Below are 14,258 nucleotides of genomic sequence, written 5' to 3'. Positions count from 1 at the left end.
GCTGGTCTTGTCAGACCCTATTAGGTTGTTTACCGTGAGACAATATGAATTTGCATGGTTAGTTTTAACATGCACCCACCCATGAGAGTGTTGGCTAGAACACAGTGACCCATTCTACACACACACACACAAACACACACGATCGCAGACACACACTTGTTTCCCGGACTGGATAAGAAAGCTATTGAAGGATTCTCTCAGGAAAAAATAAAATTTTCTAAATAAATGATGATAAACATCAGATGAACCACCATTGTTGGCGCATCTTTTTTGCTCTCTGGATGGAGAATGTCATGGTATGTACTGTTTGCGTCCTGTTCTCCTGCTCTTTGGTTTTGGGTCGTTCCACGCAATCCCTTTGATATTTTAAGTATAACTTGTGCTCCAATATTGCATTTTTAAAAGCCTGTTATATTGAATTAAGTGCCCTTTAATATAGATCACATGGAGAATTAAATAAATCAGATTTTCCATATTAAAGTCTTGCTTGAGTGCCAAAATTCTGCAAGATGTGAGCTGAACTCTCATTTTAATAACTATTCCTTTAAATATATATATATATATATATATATATATATATATATATATATATATATATATATAAATATTGAACATTAATAGTCAAATCATAGTGTAAAAGCAGGTCAGCTGGTTTTACTCTGCCATTTTCTGGTGTTTTGTGGTGGAAAACTGACTTGGTTGAGCATAACACAACCCTGTTACCAATAGATAGACAGACTGGGCATGTTTTGACAAAAATAATTAAAAGCTTGAATTGAATTGCCCCTCCCTGTTGCACAGAACAAGCTTCCATTCCCCCTGTCTCAAGGGGATTCATGGTTGATTCAAGATGAAATTGTCAACCCTGTTATTTATTTGGCACTTAATAGGCACTTACTATGGTCATTTTAATTGAACCTTTTGAGATGGGAAACTTTTTTTTTTAATGAAGTTGAATATGTGATCTTTATGACAGAAGGTGAACATGTGAAATCCCCCCCAAATAATTGTACACTTCTCAAAAGGCACCGAATTGGTGGAACGACCCTTTTCCATATTATTTCCCCATATCCTTTCTCCTACTGCAAAGAAACAGCACCATACCCTCATAGCTTTGTTAGACCCAAACGAGAGAATATATTTCTGTGTGTGTTACTGTCTGTCTCTATCTGTCTGTTTCAGTGTGGGTGGGTGGCTGAACGTGGGTGCATGTGTTTACGTGTTTGGTGATAAACACTGACAACACGTTTTCTGTATTTGGGACAGTATTTTCTGTATTTGGGACAGTTCCTTACCCCAAAACCAATTATGCCCTATGATCCAGAAGGAACATGTCCCACCTTTGCTTACTACACACAGAAACACATGCCGTGTATAAAATCAATTGTAACCACCACAGACAGTGGATTCCTGCTTGATATTCTGGTGTACGAGCTTACAGCTAAAGTGTAAGCAGCATTTCTCAGCTCCCCCACACAGTTGGCTAATGGTCCACATGAATGGCTTCCATCCAATATGGCAGCAATTCACCATCTGAGGAAATGCTTTGCTCCTGTGTCGTGACCTGTTCTATTGATGTGTGCTTAATGTCCAATACTTTGTGATCCATTGGAAGCTTGGTACGGCTCAAATTTGTTTGTGGTGGATGTGTGTACCACTGGGCACAGACATCAGTTCAACTTCTAGTTTTGATTTACATTCGGTTGAGTTGTCAACTAACGTGAATTTAACGTGAAATCAACCAACAAAATTCACCATGTCATTGGATTTAGGTTAAAAGTTGGGTGAAAAAAATGACCAAATTCCTGTACGTTGAGTCAACATCATCACCGAATTTTGGGGTTGAAATGATCTGAAAACATCTTTGATTCAACCCGTTTTTTCCCAGCAGGTTGTGTGTGTGTATGTACGTTGTGTGTTGCGTGTGTCCCTCTGCGTCTGTTTGGGTGTGCACGTGCCTCTGTGTGGGTTGTGGATGGTTGCCATGCTGACCAAGCACTGACCTGCTTTGTTCTCCCCAACTCCCTAAGCATCTTTTGAGGCCGCGGTACAAGACAGGTTTCTGTAAAACAGAGCCTTGTCATAGACTTCAATTATTATTTTCCTTGAAGAATGTAGCCAAGAGTGTTCAATAGGCTGGGCGGAGAGGGTTAGAGGGGGGCTTGGGAACCTTTAGGAGGTGTGTGCGGGGCTTGTAACTTGTGAGTGCAGAATGCGAGCAGGGTAATAGTTAAGGGGCTCGGCTGAAACGACGTTCAGCTTGCAAGTGGAAAACAGACTGTTAATAGTGTTCCGTTTGCCCTGTCTTGTTTTGACCTCTAGGGGCATGACAGGTGTTGAAACGGCTGCCTTATTGATTGCGTTTTGTATTGCTGCTCTGTGACAATGTACTGCGGTATTTTGTATAGAGATCGATGATTGGTGTGGGCGTTCATTGGTTTGCTTTGAGAAAATGCAGGTAATAGAGTTGGGAACTTGGGGGGAAATATGTTTTTCCAGCTTAGGTTTTTGGAGAATAACCTTATGAGGATATCGTTACAGAGGATTAGAACTGACTAGAGCCAACACCCCCGTGAAGGCAACTCTGATGCAACAGAGGCAAAAAAAACTTCAGAGGGATCTATTGAAAACCATATTATGACATTTTAATCCTGCCAATGATAACTATGCTACAGGAAAGGGAGTTAGGAGTGTGTGTGTGTGTGTGTGTGTGTGTATGTGCGTGGTCTAGAGAAAGAGGTTGGGCACGTACTTGTGTGCGACTTCATTTTGTGTTGTGAAGTGCATTGACTTTTAAAAGTCATGACTGTCTGGTGTCTATCAGTAAACCCTCCTCTATATGTGCTTGTGTACAGTAGTATGTTGACCTATGGTCATTGAAAAGCACTATAACCCCTCTATGGCCCTTGGAGCTTCTCTCCTTGACCTGTGCTGTGACCTGCTCACTACCTCAGACATGGAGAGCTGTAAATATTAGAACGCGTGAAGATCTATGAACGGGGGTGAAGCGATCGCTCTGGCGATCTCATCAGATTGGCCTGTATTGTGTCTGTTAACTACTGGACCAAATTGTTGCCAATGAATTATTAGCACTAATAGGTAACACCTTTAGGGGCTTTTGACGGCAGGTGATTACAGTTGGTGAATTGATTGGTCTGCATTATGCTGCTTGGACTACCTATGTGTGTACAATGTCTATTGAGGTGACTAATCGTGGAGATATTTTTGTAAAAGGTGTGGTGGAAAATATATCCCTAGGCAGCAAGGAATGTACAATTAATTAGCAAAAATATATATATATTAGAGAATTAGACATCTGTATGAATACATATGCAATGTTTGTCAGGTTGAAAACGGGTTTGATCGGTCAGGACTGCTCAGGTTTGAAAGTGAGGCCTCAAAGGGTGCTTTTCTTAACCCCTCCTTTTCCCATGCTGTCTCCTGTCTTTCCCATGGCACTGATCTGACATGTACACTCCTAGCGCAGATTACCCTGCAATCCCATCGGCCAATGCTCTACTAAAGCCTTGTATTGTATGCAAAGCCAGAGAAATTCTCTGTTAAGCTAGTTTTGAAATCCAGCAAGGGATCAAACGTTCTCACACATTAACAGACTGGTCTAATTGAGCCCATAGATTAACAATACCCATTCAACTAGGAACACTGGTTGAATCGACGTTATTTCCATGTTTTTTTTTTTTTCGATGAAATTACGTTGAACCAACGTGGAATAGACGTTGAAGTGACATCTGTGCCCAGTGGGATGGTACTATACTACAGTACCTTACCCACTACTAAATTCGGTCTAAGGCTCCATGTCAAACTGCCTCTGCGTCACCACTGTTCTCCAGTCCTGGAATAGGGACTACACTCTGGGTGATGTTTTGCTGTACAGACGTTTGTGTATGATCTTTGTGTCACTGTATATTACCTGAACTTTTGTGATCCAGAGAGGGGCCACGTGGCAATTTTATTCAAAAGATCTTGACGATGCACTTCAAGTATGACACCTGGTTCAAAGCTATAGGTTTTATTATCTTACCAAATTTGACCAATGGAAAGTTGTGAGACTCAATACCGATGGGTTAGAATTAATTTTCTCTGTTTTGAGTCATTTTTGTTTCACACACACACAAAAAAAATTCAACCAGTCCGTTGTTCAACTGCTCATTGTATTTGTGGTTATTGATACATAAAACAGACTTTAAAACCTTCAGCCAGCAGTACATGCAAATCTGTCAAAATATATGAAAGAAAACATACAAAATACGCTGTCTAGTACAACTAGGACTTTTTGGTATACTTTTGTATCACTGACCTTTAATCTAGGTTCCTTGCTTTACTGCGATTGCTGAGGGCTGCAGGGAGGTTATGAGGGTGGGTGCTTCACAGACAGTCTGGGGCCATGACCTTTCGCAAGGTCAGGTCAGAGGTCAGTCTGTGGCAGCCACGTAACACATAGGTCTGTACAGTATACCTGTCTTTGAACACACTGCAGAACACGTTCCCTGTGACACCTCAACTTTAAACAGGGCCTCTAGAATGAGATTTTGGGGTGGGGAGTTCTTAAGCGACTTAAGCGACTGCAGCCAAAGGAAAAAGCCAGATGAGCCTGTAGTTCTTACCTTGAGGTTCAGTCTGGATATGTGTGATTGCAGTGTACAACAGCCACTTTGAAGAAAGGATATTGCAAGGCTGTAGTCTTGATCTGAGACTGCCGTAACTTGTGGTGGTCAGAGAGAGGACAAAGTACACAGACAAACATGTGGCCTTCAACAGGATAAAGACAGTGCGTCACCAGTAGGGACCCGATACTTTCTCTCTTTCCATCTTTCTCTTCCTCTCTCTTCCTCAGTTTCTCTGGGAGAATCTCAATTGCATACTCCTCGAGTCCTCTCCTCAAAATCTATTGGAGGAAAAGGTCAGTGGAAGGACCTCTGGCTTTCCCATCCAATGGGTTTTGAGAAGGAGAGAGGACGCGAGTAGTATGCAATTGAGATTGAGATTCTCCCTCTATCTCAGATGCGGTCACTGTTACAAGGACATGACGAACAGTATTCAGGATCAATTCCCACAAAGCACAGGAACAAACACAAGGTAGTCAAACAGGCAGGCAGTAGGCAAGCTCTGGGCAAAATACTCTCTTACACACACACAAAACCTCTGAATATATACTGTGATTTCCTCTCACACCACCCACACCGTCATCACACCTACCACCACCACCAACCAACTAACCCCAACCCAAACTCCACCCCCTTCCTCCTGAACCTGTACCTTCGTCCTATTCCCTTCTTGCCCTAGCATCTGAACCCTCCCTCTCCAATAAGAGTCCAGTGGGTGGTGTGATGTCAGGTTTTTGTGGTGGGCTGCTTATGACCGGTCCAGACAATCAGCGTGTTTGTAATTGTCAGTGTGTGATTTTCAAATCTTTGTTTATGGTCAGGATTTTAAAGGAAGATATTTTTATGGTAATTGTCGCTGGTCTATTTTACTATATATTTATGTAATAAATATGTGACTAAATTTAAATTCTCCCGCTCCCTGGTCTGTTATTGCCGCCTCCTCCATCCCTTTGTTAACAGTGTGTTATCTGAGCATCGGGTAAGCCAGTGTGTCAGGAAAAAAAGCTTAGTCTCAGTTTAGCAAACTATGGTAATTGGCAGGTAATGATAGGGGGGAGAGAAACAAATTATTATTATCTTAATTAATGATTAGTAGTTGTGAGAGTTGGGGACAAGTGAAACGTTCGATCCAGTGTTTAATGTAGTCTGCTGCAGCACGGCTAGACATACAGTATACTGAGTAGGCTATATCCAGGCCTTACCTGATACATCTGTTGACAGGCACCACTATGAAAAGAATGCTTGGGAAGGAAGGGAGATGGGTTGTGTGGACTTCACTGACTTCACCCATGTTTACCTGACATATACACATCGAAACAGTCTGCATTTCCCAATTCAGTGACCCCATCGCCGTCCTGAGGAAAAGACACCGCCAAGGGAGCGTAAACAGGGGAATTCTGGAGCGGACTGATTGTTTGTCTAACACACAAAGAAAGGCCTGGAAACAAAAGCAAGTAGTGTTTGTCAGTGTCCCCTCCCCCCACCAGAACCTCTAACGTCTCTCTCCATCCCTCCCAGACACTGCACTGCTTTACTGAAACACGTACTGTATAAACCCAAAACAGATTGGCACCCATCTCTGTATTCCAATACGCCATATCTTTCCACTGCAATAAGAACACGTATAAACAAACATTTTCACTGCCCTTTATATTTTGAAATGTTCACGATTTCAAAAAAGGTTTGTGGAAAAGTGGAGGCTTTTCGGGGGAAATGTTATGTAGGAAAAGTACACTTGCTAAGCTCTGTTATGTTTGCAGTCAGGCAAGGGTGGAAACGCGTCATGCAGAAATTGCAGCAAATTATGAGTAAACAGAACCTGTCATGTCACATCGCTATGGGATTGAATGGATGGGGCTGCTAACACTGTTCAGTACAAGTCACATCAGTAGGCTACATGTCACACTGAATTCTCTCCACTTTGGTGGCTGATCAACTCAGATGTCTCTGTTAGATTTCAAAGTGTCGTATATGGTTTTAAAAAAGGTTTCATGTTGTTGATTTAAATGGATGATTTAAATGCACTAGATTGCAGGTGAAATCTAGCATGCTATGTTTTCCTATAAACAATTGATGCGGAGGGTATCATCCCAAGCTTTCACACTCCCAGAGAGCAAGGTGTGAGGGGTCCCTCAGGTGAGGACATGGCCAGGCTGACTGTGTTCACCGCCTGGCAGCAAAAAGACTGCATTACCCAGGCTTCACAGCTTCAGGGCAGCATGGGCAAGCTATCACCTTTGCACACATATGTATACATGCCATGATTAACAAGAATCAGAAGTGGGATGAACAATATACAAAACCTAGCTCTACTAAAACCTATACTTTCATCAATGTGAAAGTCAGCCCAAAAGCCAGTCAATTTCAAAGAGTCACATAATTGACAGATTATAACAGACACGCAGCATTTTCTCATTGCTACTTTTCTTGTCTTGGCTATGAATCTTTTGCAAGGATCCCGCTCAATCACCATGTAGGTGGAAGCTGTTGTGGGGGCTGTGATCTCACAATGGCAGCTTTCCTACCAACCAATCCCTCCCCTGCTTTTCCGACCCTAGACCTGCCTGCCCCCTTAGTGGCCCCCTCCTCTCCTCTTCCCTATTTTCCCTCTCTTCATACTCCGTTGTAGGAATTTTCCACTCAGCAGCAAACATCGCAGCCAGCTGTGCTGTCAATTCAAGTATATACTCACACGTGTACGGGCATTCAGAAACTTTCCCTCTCTCTCATGCACTCGCCCTCTCTCTCTTACGCACTCTTTCTCTGACACTATGGCTGTGTTAAATCTGATCTTTTTTCACTAATTGGTCTTTTGACCAATCAGATCAGCTCTGAAACAGATCCGGTTTGAAAAGATCTGATGTTATGGGTCAAAAGACCAATTAGTGGGAAAAAAAATCTGAATTGGGCTTCCGGTCTAAACGCAGCCAAACACATTTTGGGCTTGTTCAACATTGCATCCGACAGCGCAGGCGACTTCCGACTGACTGATCTACAACTCCTTTAGCACCATAAATAACTCCTCGTTATTATTTGTAGATCAGTCAACATTTACCCACGATGCATCGTGGATTTGATGCTCTCGAACACGGCCATTGTCATACTGAACATGTAACGGCATTGTGAATTTACTTCCTGCCTGTCAGTCAACCGTACAGATCTATTTTGAATTCTATCCTTCCTCTCTTTTTTTGCCCCAGGCTCATTAATGCAGCGAACCGCTCAGATGAAGTGACAAGAAATAAACATGGAAAAAGCCCTGCATTCTGTGGATAATTCCCCCATGACGGTTAAACAGGGGAACGTAAAGCCAAACACAGGGGCATGACTACCTGTCGCCCGCACCCCTTCCTCTCCCGCGTCACTTGTAAACAAGCAACAAGGAATTGACTCTGACAGTGGTACCCTCTCTCTGCCCACACTCTCTCTCCTACACTCCACTCTCCCGCTCTTTGTCACTTTCCATCTCTCCCTCCCTCTCCCATTCTACTCCCCCTCCCATCCCTTCCCATCCCTCTCGCTCGCGTACACATAGGCTAAACCCACACATCTGCACATGTATAAGTCCATTATGCAAGAGTCTCCACTTCATCCCTCCTCGGTGTCCTCAGCTCCACTCCGCCAGGTCAGGTGACCTATAGGAACATGTAGGCTACACCACGCTGGAAAAGAGAAGAGGGGAGTGGGGATAATTATAAAAGCCTTTGGCTGGGGCCTGAGCAGTGGGCGAGAACTAGTAGAGAATTAGGAGGGATAAAGGACACCCAAATCTTAACGAAGGCGGGGAGGGAAGGGAAGAGACTTTAGAAAAGGGGGGGAGCAAGTAGGCCTCCTGAGGGGAAGGAGAGAGTTCTCAGAGATGGCAGTGCAAAGAAAAGGTTTGAAAAACAGGGCAGCTGGGTAACTCAGCATAACAAAATAAGACAAGGAAACCAATTCAACTCTCTAGATTTGTAAAAACTCACATTGAAAAGAGAGTGCAGAGTAAGAGAGATGATGTACTTGTGGCTGCAGCTCATCTTAGATAGCAGTGATTCAGTGCTGCTGTGTGTTTATGAGTAGGTTATGGGAATATGCTAGCCGGGGCATAAGGAGCTTAGATCCAGGAGGTCTCAGCAGGGGGCAGCCAGTAAGGCCATACCCTGCTTGCATCGATGGCCCAGGGAGAGAGAGGGTAAGCAGACAGAAAGATGAGAGGAAGCAGGCGGTCCTGGGACTGGGTCAGTGAGTGCGGACGTGCAGAGAGAGGAAGGGGAGGAAAAGGGCGGGTAATGCCGGGATGCGCAGGAAGGATGCCGCGTCTGTCAGGTTACATCACGCCTACAACCTCTCTTGGCCATCTATTACATAACAGGGAGAGGGAGAGAAAGATGGAGAGCGAGAGAAAAAGTGCAGGTCTCTCCTATTGACTATGTTCTGTGGCTCTTTCTTGTTATCAGGACATGAGATGCCGCAAAAAAAATCACTACTGTCAAATTCTACAATGAATCGCACATAGTTCACTGGGTCCCTGGCCCTGTGTGAACTCCTGTGTAAAGCAAGGTGTTTGTGAGTGTGTAGGTCAACACAGTGTGTAAACCATAGAGATAGATAGAGGACTGATCTTTCTATATGTGCCATTATAGCGTGTGTGACAGCATGGGCAGCGCCATTGAGGCAATCTCCATTTTGAAGTAGTCAATTTTCTTCTTCATGATTGGCTGATCCCTCCTGATGACCCGGTTGGACAGGACTCCAACAGAGTCACCAGGAGGCCTCAGCCAATGAAGTTGGAAGTCCCACCCTGTTGACTACATGAAAATGGTGGAAGCCCTCAATGGCGCTGCCCATGATAATACTGCTGTTTGGCCACTAGAGGCCTCTTTCATTCTCTATGGTGTAAACTCTAGGCCGTGGCTATGAATATGGAGTTTTCGCCCTCCGCCCCACCCTTACAGAAACCTCTTTCTCAAAGCTTAGGATCTGGATCACATTCTGCGCATGTGTTATTTTACATACACTATGTAGCTACTGCTCACACTCCACCTCCCTTTACGTTTCTCTTTACTCACCCTCTTCTGAACCATGGTGATGTAGGTCAGGGATGGGCAACTTTGATGTGTGTGGGGGCCACCCAAAAATGGATCCCCCCTCGTAATAGCGGCCCACCTCTTGACAGCAAAGATTTTTTTAAATTATGTTCTAAAGTAAATTTCCTGCAATTCTACACATTTTGCCATGGGCCGGAGAGAAGATTTTGCAATTTTATAACTCAATTCATGCAATTCTACTCATTTTGCCATGGCGCGGTGATTCCTTGTGTCATCCAACACTGCTATGACTATAAACAAGCACTGTTTAAATATGCTAGGTAGTAAATTATGAGACTCATACTTTCAGTACCATGACAGTCTATTGATCTCTAAAAGGACAGTGTAACTGATGAAGCTTACCTGAGATATCAGAGTATTCCTCTTCTGACTTAGAATATGTGGACAACTACAAATACCTAGGTGTCTGGTTAGACTGTAAACTCTCCTTCCAGACTCACATCAAACATCTCCAATCCAAAGTTACATCTAGAATTGGCTTCCTATTTCGCAACAAAGTATCTTTCACTCATGCTGCCAAACATACCCTCGTAAAACTGACCATCCTACCAATCCTTGACTTCGGCGATGTCATTTACAAAATAGCCTCCAATACCCTACTCAATAAATTGGTTGCAGTCTATCACAGTGCCATCCGTTTTGTCACCAAAGCCCCATATACTACCCACCACTGCGACCTGTACGCTCTCGTTGGCTGGCCCTCGCTTCATACTCGTCGCCAATCCCACTGGCTCCAGGTCATCTACAAGACCCTGCTAGGTAAAGTTCCCCCTTATCTCAGCTCGCTGGTCACCATAGCAGCACCCACCTGTAGCACGTGCTCCAGCAGGTATATCTCTCTGGTCACCCCCAAAGCCAATTCCTGCTTCGGCCGCCTCTCCTTCCAGTTCTCTGCTGCCAATGACTGGAACGAACTACAAAAATCTCTGAAACTGGAAACACTTATCTCCCTCACTAGCTTTAAACACCAGCTGTCAGAGCAGCTAACAGATCACTGCACCTGTACATAGCCCATCTATAATTTAGCCCAAACAACTACCTCTTCCCCTACTGTATTTATTTATTTTATTTTGCTCCTTTGCACCCCATTATCTCTATTTCTACTTTGCACTTTCTTCTACTACAAATCTACCATTCCAGTGTTTTACTTGCTATATTGTATTTACTTTGCCACCATGGCCTTTTTTGCCTTTACCTCCCTTATCTCACCTCATTTGCTCACATTGTATATAGACTTATTTTTCTACTATATTATTGACTGTATGTTTGTTTTACTCCATGTGTAACTCTGTGTTGTTGTATGTGTCAAACTGCTTGCTTTATCTTGGCCAGGTCGCAATTGTAAATGAGAACTTGTTCTGAACTTGCCTACCTGGTTAAATAAAGGTGAAATAAAAAAATAAATAAAAAATGTAAGGTGAGCTCGATCTCCTATGACAAAATGTGTAGAATTGCAGGAAATTAGCAGTTTTACCTCATCCGTCTGGCCCATAGGCCCTGCGTGGCATCGATTGTGCCACAAAAGCATGCTGAAGTTGCAAAGTCGATATCCATATTTATAAACACAGGGTTGCTACACTTATTGTTATTTGTGGTCGTGAACATTATTTAGAGTTAATTCTATTAGGGGGAGGGTGTTTAATTGATTTCACAGTACAAGGGGAGGGTCATGTGAAAATATTTGTACCTTTGGGTAGGGGGGCACATTTTCTTTATGATACCTTTAGTTTGACCAGCCCCTCCCCCCAGTAAATTTAAATCTGTCCCTTACCAGATTATGGTATCTATTTCCCTTCTCTCTCCCCATTCATTGTATGTCTCACTGCTCTGTTCTATGCTGTTGTGTTTGTCTCTTCTCAACCTCTTGTCTTAGTTGCCTATATGGCCTTTATGAAGATTAGAATGGACAGACTGCATGCATAGTAAACACTTGCATATTGTGTCTTTCTTGAAAAGAAGACAATATAGTATTATTGAGGTTTTGCTGTATATGATTTGTGTGTCCCATTTCTCTCCTCCTGGGTGTAACTGTGCATTTTGTCCCTTCAGTCACTCCATACCCAAAGCTAGAGATCCTCTACTGCCCTGAGCCTGGGGATCCAGAATTCTAAAGGAGTTCTACAGGAGTCCAGTCTACCTACAACTCAAGCATATGGAGATTTTGTTTTCATTTCTTAAAAGCGTTTATTTTACTTGAACCAGTCTAGTCTAGTCAACTGTTGATTAAGGGAGGATGTTGATGAGGAAATCTGATGTCTAATTGTGAATGGGAAGAACGAGTTATTAGATATGATTAAGATGTGAACTATGTTCGGTTAGTTTGGAATTCATTTGACAACCTTTTTTTATCATAAGACACTTATTTTTATATTTCACTGTTAATATAATAGAACAAAAGTATAACATAAAAGGTTTTTGTGTCTTAAAATGACATGGTGAATTCAGAAAGTATTCAGACCCCTTGACTTTCTCCACATTTTGTTACGTTACAGCCTTATTCTAAAATGGATTCAATCGTTTCCCCCCTCAATCTACACACGGTACCCCATAATGATAAAGCAAAAACAGGTTTTCAGAAATGTGTGCAAATGTATTTAAAAAAAAAACTGAAATATCACGTTTACATAAGTATTCAGACCCTTTACTCAATACTTTGTTGAAGCACCTTTGGCAGCGATTACAGCCTCGAGTCTTCTTGGGTATGGCGCTACAAGCTTGGCACACCTGTATTTGGGAAGTTTCTCCCATTCTTCTCTGCAGATCCTCTCAAGCTCTGTCAGGTTGGATAGGGAGCGTTGCTGCACAGCTATTTCCGGATCTCTCCAGAGATGTTCCATTGGGTTCATGTCAAGGCTCTGGCTGGGCCACTCAAGGACATTCAGAGACTTGTCCCGAAGCAACTCCTGCATTGTCTTGGCTGTGTGCTTAGGGTTGTTGTCCTCTTGGAAGGTGAACCTTCGCCCCAGTCTGAGGTCCTGAGCACTCTGGAGCAGGTTTTCATCAAGGATCTCTCTGTACTTTGTTTCTTTCTTCTTTCCCTCAATCCTGATTAGTCTCCCAATCCCTGCCGATGGAAAAACATCCCCACAGCATGATGCTGCCACCACCATGCTTCACCGTAGGGATGGTGCCAGGTTTCCCCCAGATGTGACGCTTGGCATTCAGGATAATGAGTTCAATCATGGTTTCATCAGACCAGAGAATCTTGTTTCTCATGGTCTGAGAGTCCTTTAGATGCCTTTTGGCAAACTCCAAGTAGGCTGTCATGTGCCTTTTACTGAGTGGTTCAGTCTGGCCAATCTACCATAAAGGCCTGATTTGTGGAGTGCTGCAGAGATGGTTGTCCTTCTGGTAGGTTCTCCCATCTCCACAGAGGAACTCTGTAGCTCTCTTAGAGTGACCATCAGGTTCTTGGTCACCTCACTGACCAAGGCCCTTCTCCCCCAATTGCTCAGTTTGGCTGGGCGGCCAGCTCTAGGAAGAGTCTTGGTGGTTCCAAACTTCCATTTAAGAATGATGGAGGCCACTGTGTTCTTCGGGACCTTCAATGCTGCAGACATTTTTTGGTACCCTTCCCCAGATCTGTAGCTCGACAGAATCCTGTCTTGGAGCTCTACAGACAATTCCTTCAATCTCATGGCTTGGATTTTGCTCTGACATGAACTGTCAACTGTGGGACCTTATATAGACAGCTGTGTGCCTTTCCAAATCATGCCCAATCAATTGAATTTGCCACAGGTTGACTCCAATCAAGTTGTAGAAACACCTCAAGGATGATCAATGGAAACAGGATGCACCTGAGCTCAATTTCGAGTCTCATAGCAAAAGGTCTGAATACTTATGTAAATAAGGTATTTCTGTATTTTTAAAAACCTGTTTTCACTTTGTCATTATTGGGTATTGTGTGTAGATTTTTATTTAATCCACTTTAGAATAAGGCTGTAATCTAATAAAATGTGGAAAAAGTCATGGGGTCTGAATACATTCCGAATGCACTGTAGGATTCTAGTACAGATTTATTTCATGCTTCTAGAAAGAGAGGTGGTCAGATTTTTTAGGGTTTTTAGGGTTGTCTTGTCATTGTTGTTATTGTCTTGTCTGTATTTTGTTTAATAAAAAATAATGGTCAAAAACCATGCCAGGAATGTTCACTTAAAAATAAACTGCTCAAGGCCCGGTTTCCCGATAGCAATGGCACTTAGGCTTAAGAGTGTTTTAATGATGCATCTTTCCTACAACGGCCAATGAAATACATACGTTTCCCAAAACACCACGCAGAGAGAAAGTTTGCTAAGTGCGTCGTTGACGCATGTGTCAATACTGATAGGATCGAAAGAAAGGCAACGCTGTTCTCAGATCAGCTTTCTCCATACAAATCTTACCTTAACATAAGAATTATTCCACAATACTGATGAAAGATCAGCTCCTAGAACAAAATACTGAGGTGACTTATTCTAATGCTTACCCTATAACAATGCACTAAATCAAGATTTGCCACATCATTGTGCACTTGTTGTTACACGTCATGAAATGTATTGAGGCA

This window comes from Salmo trutta, chromosome 2 (genome assembly GCF_901001165.1).
Source record: "Salmo trutta chromosome 2, fSalTru1.1, whole genome shotgun sequence".
Classification (NCBI taxonomy): Eukaryota; Metazoa; Chordata; class Actinopteri; order Salmoniformes; family Salmonidae; genus Salmo; species Salmo trutta.
The sequence above is the reverse complement of the archived record's forward strand: the minus strand, read 5'-3'. Positions refer to the sequence as shown.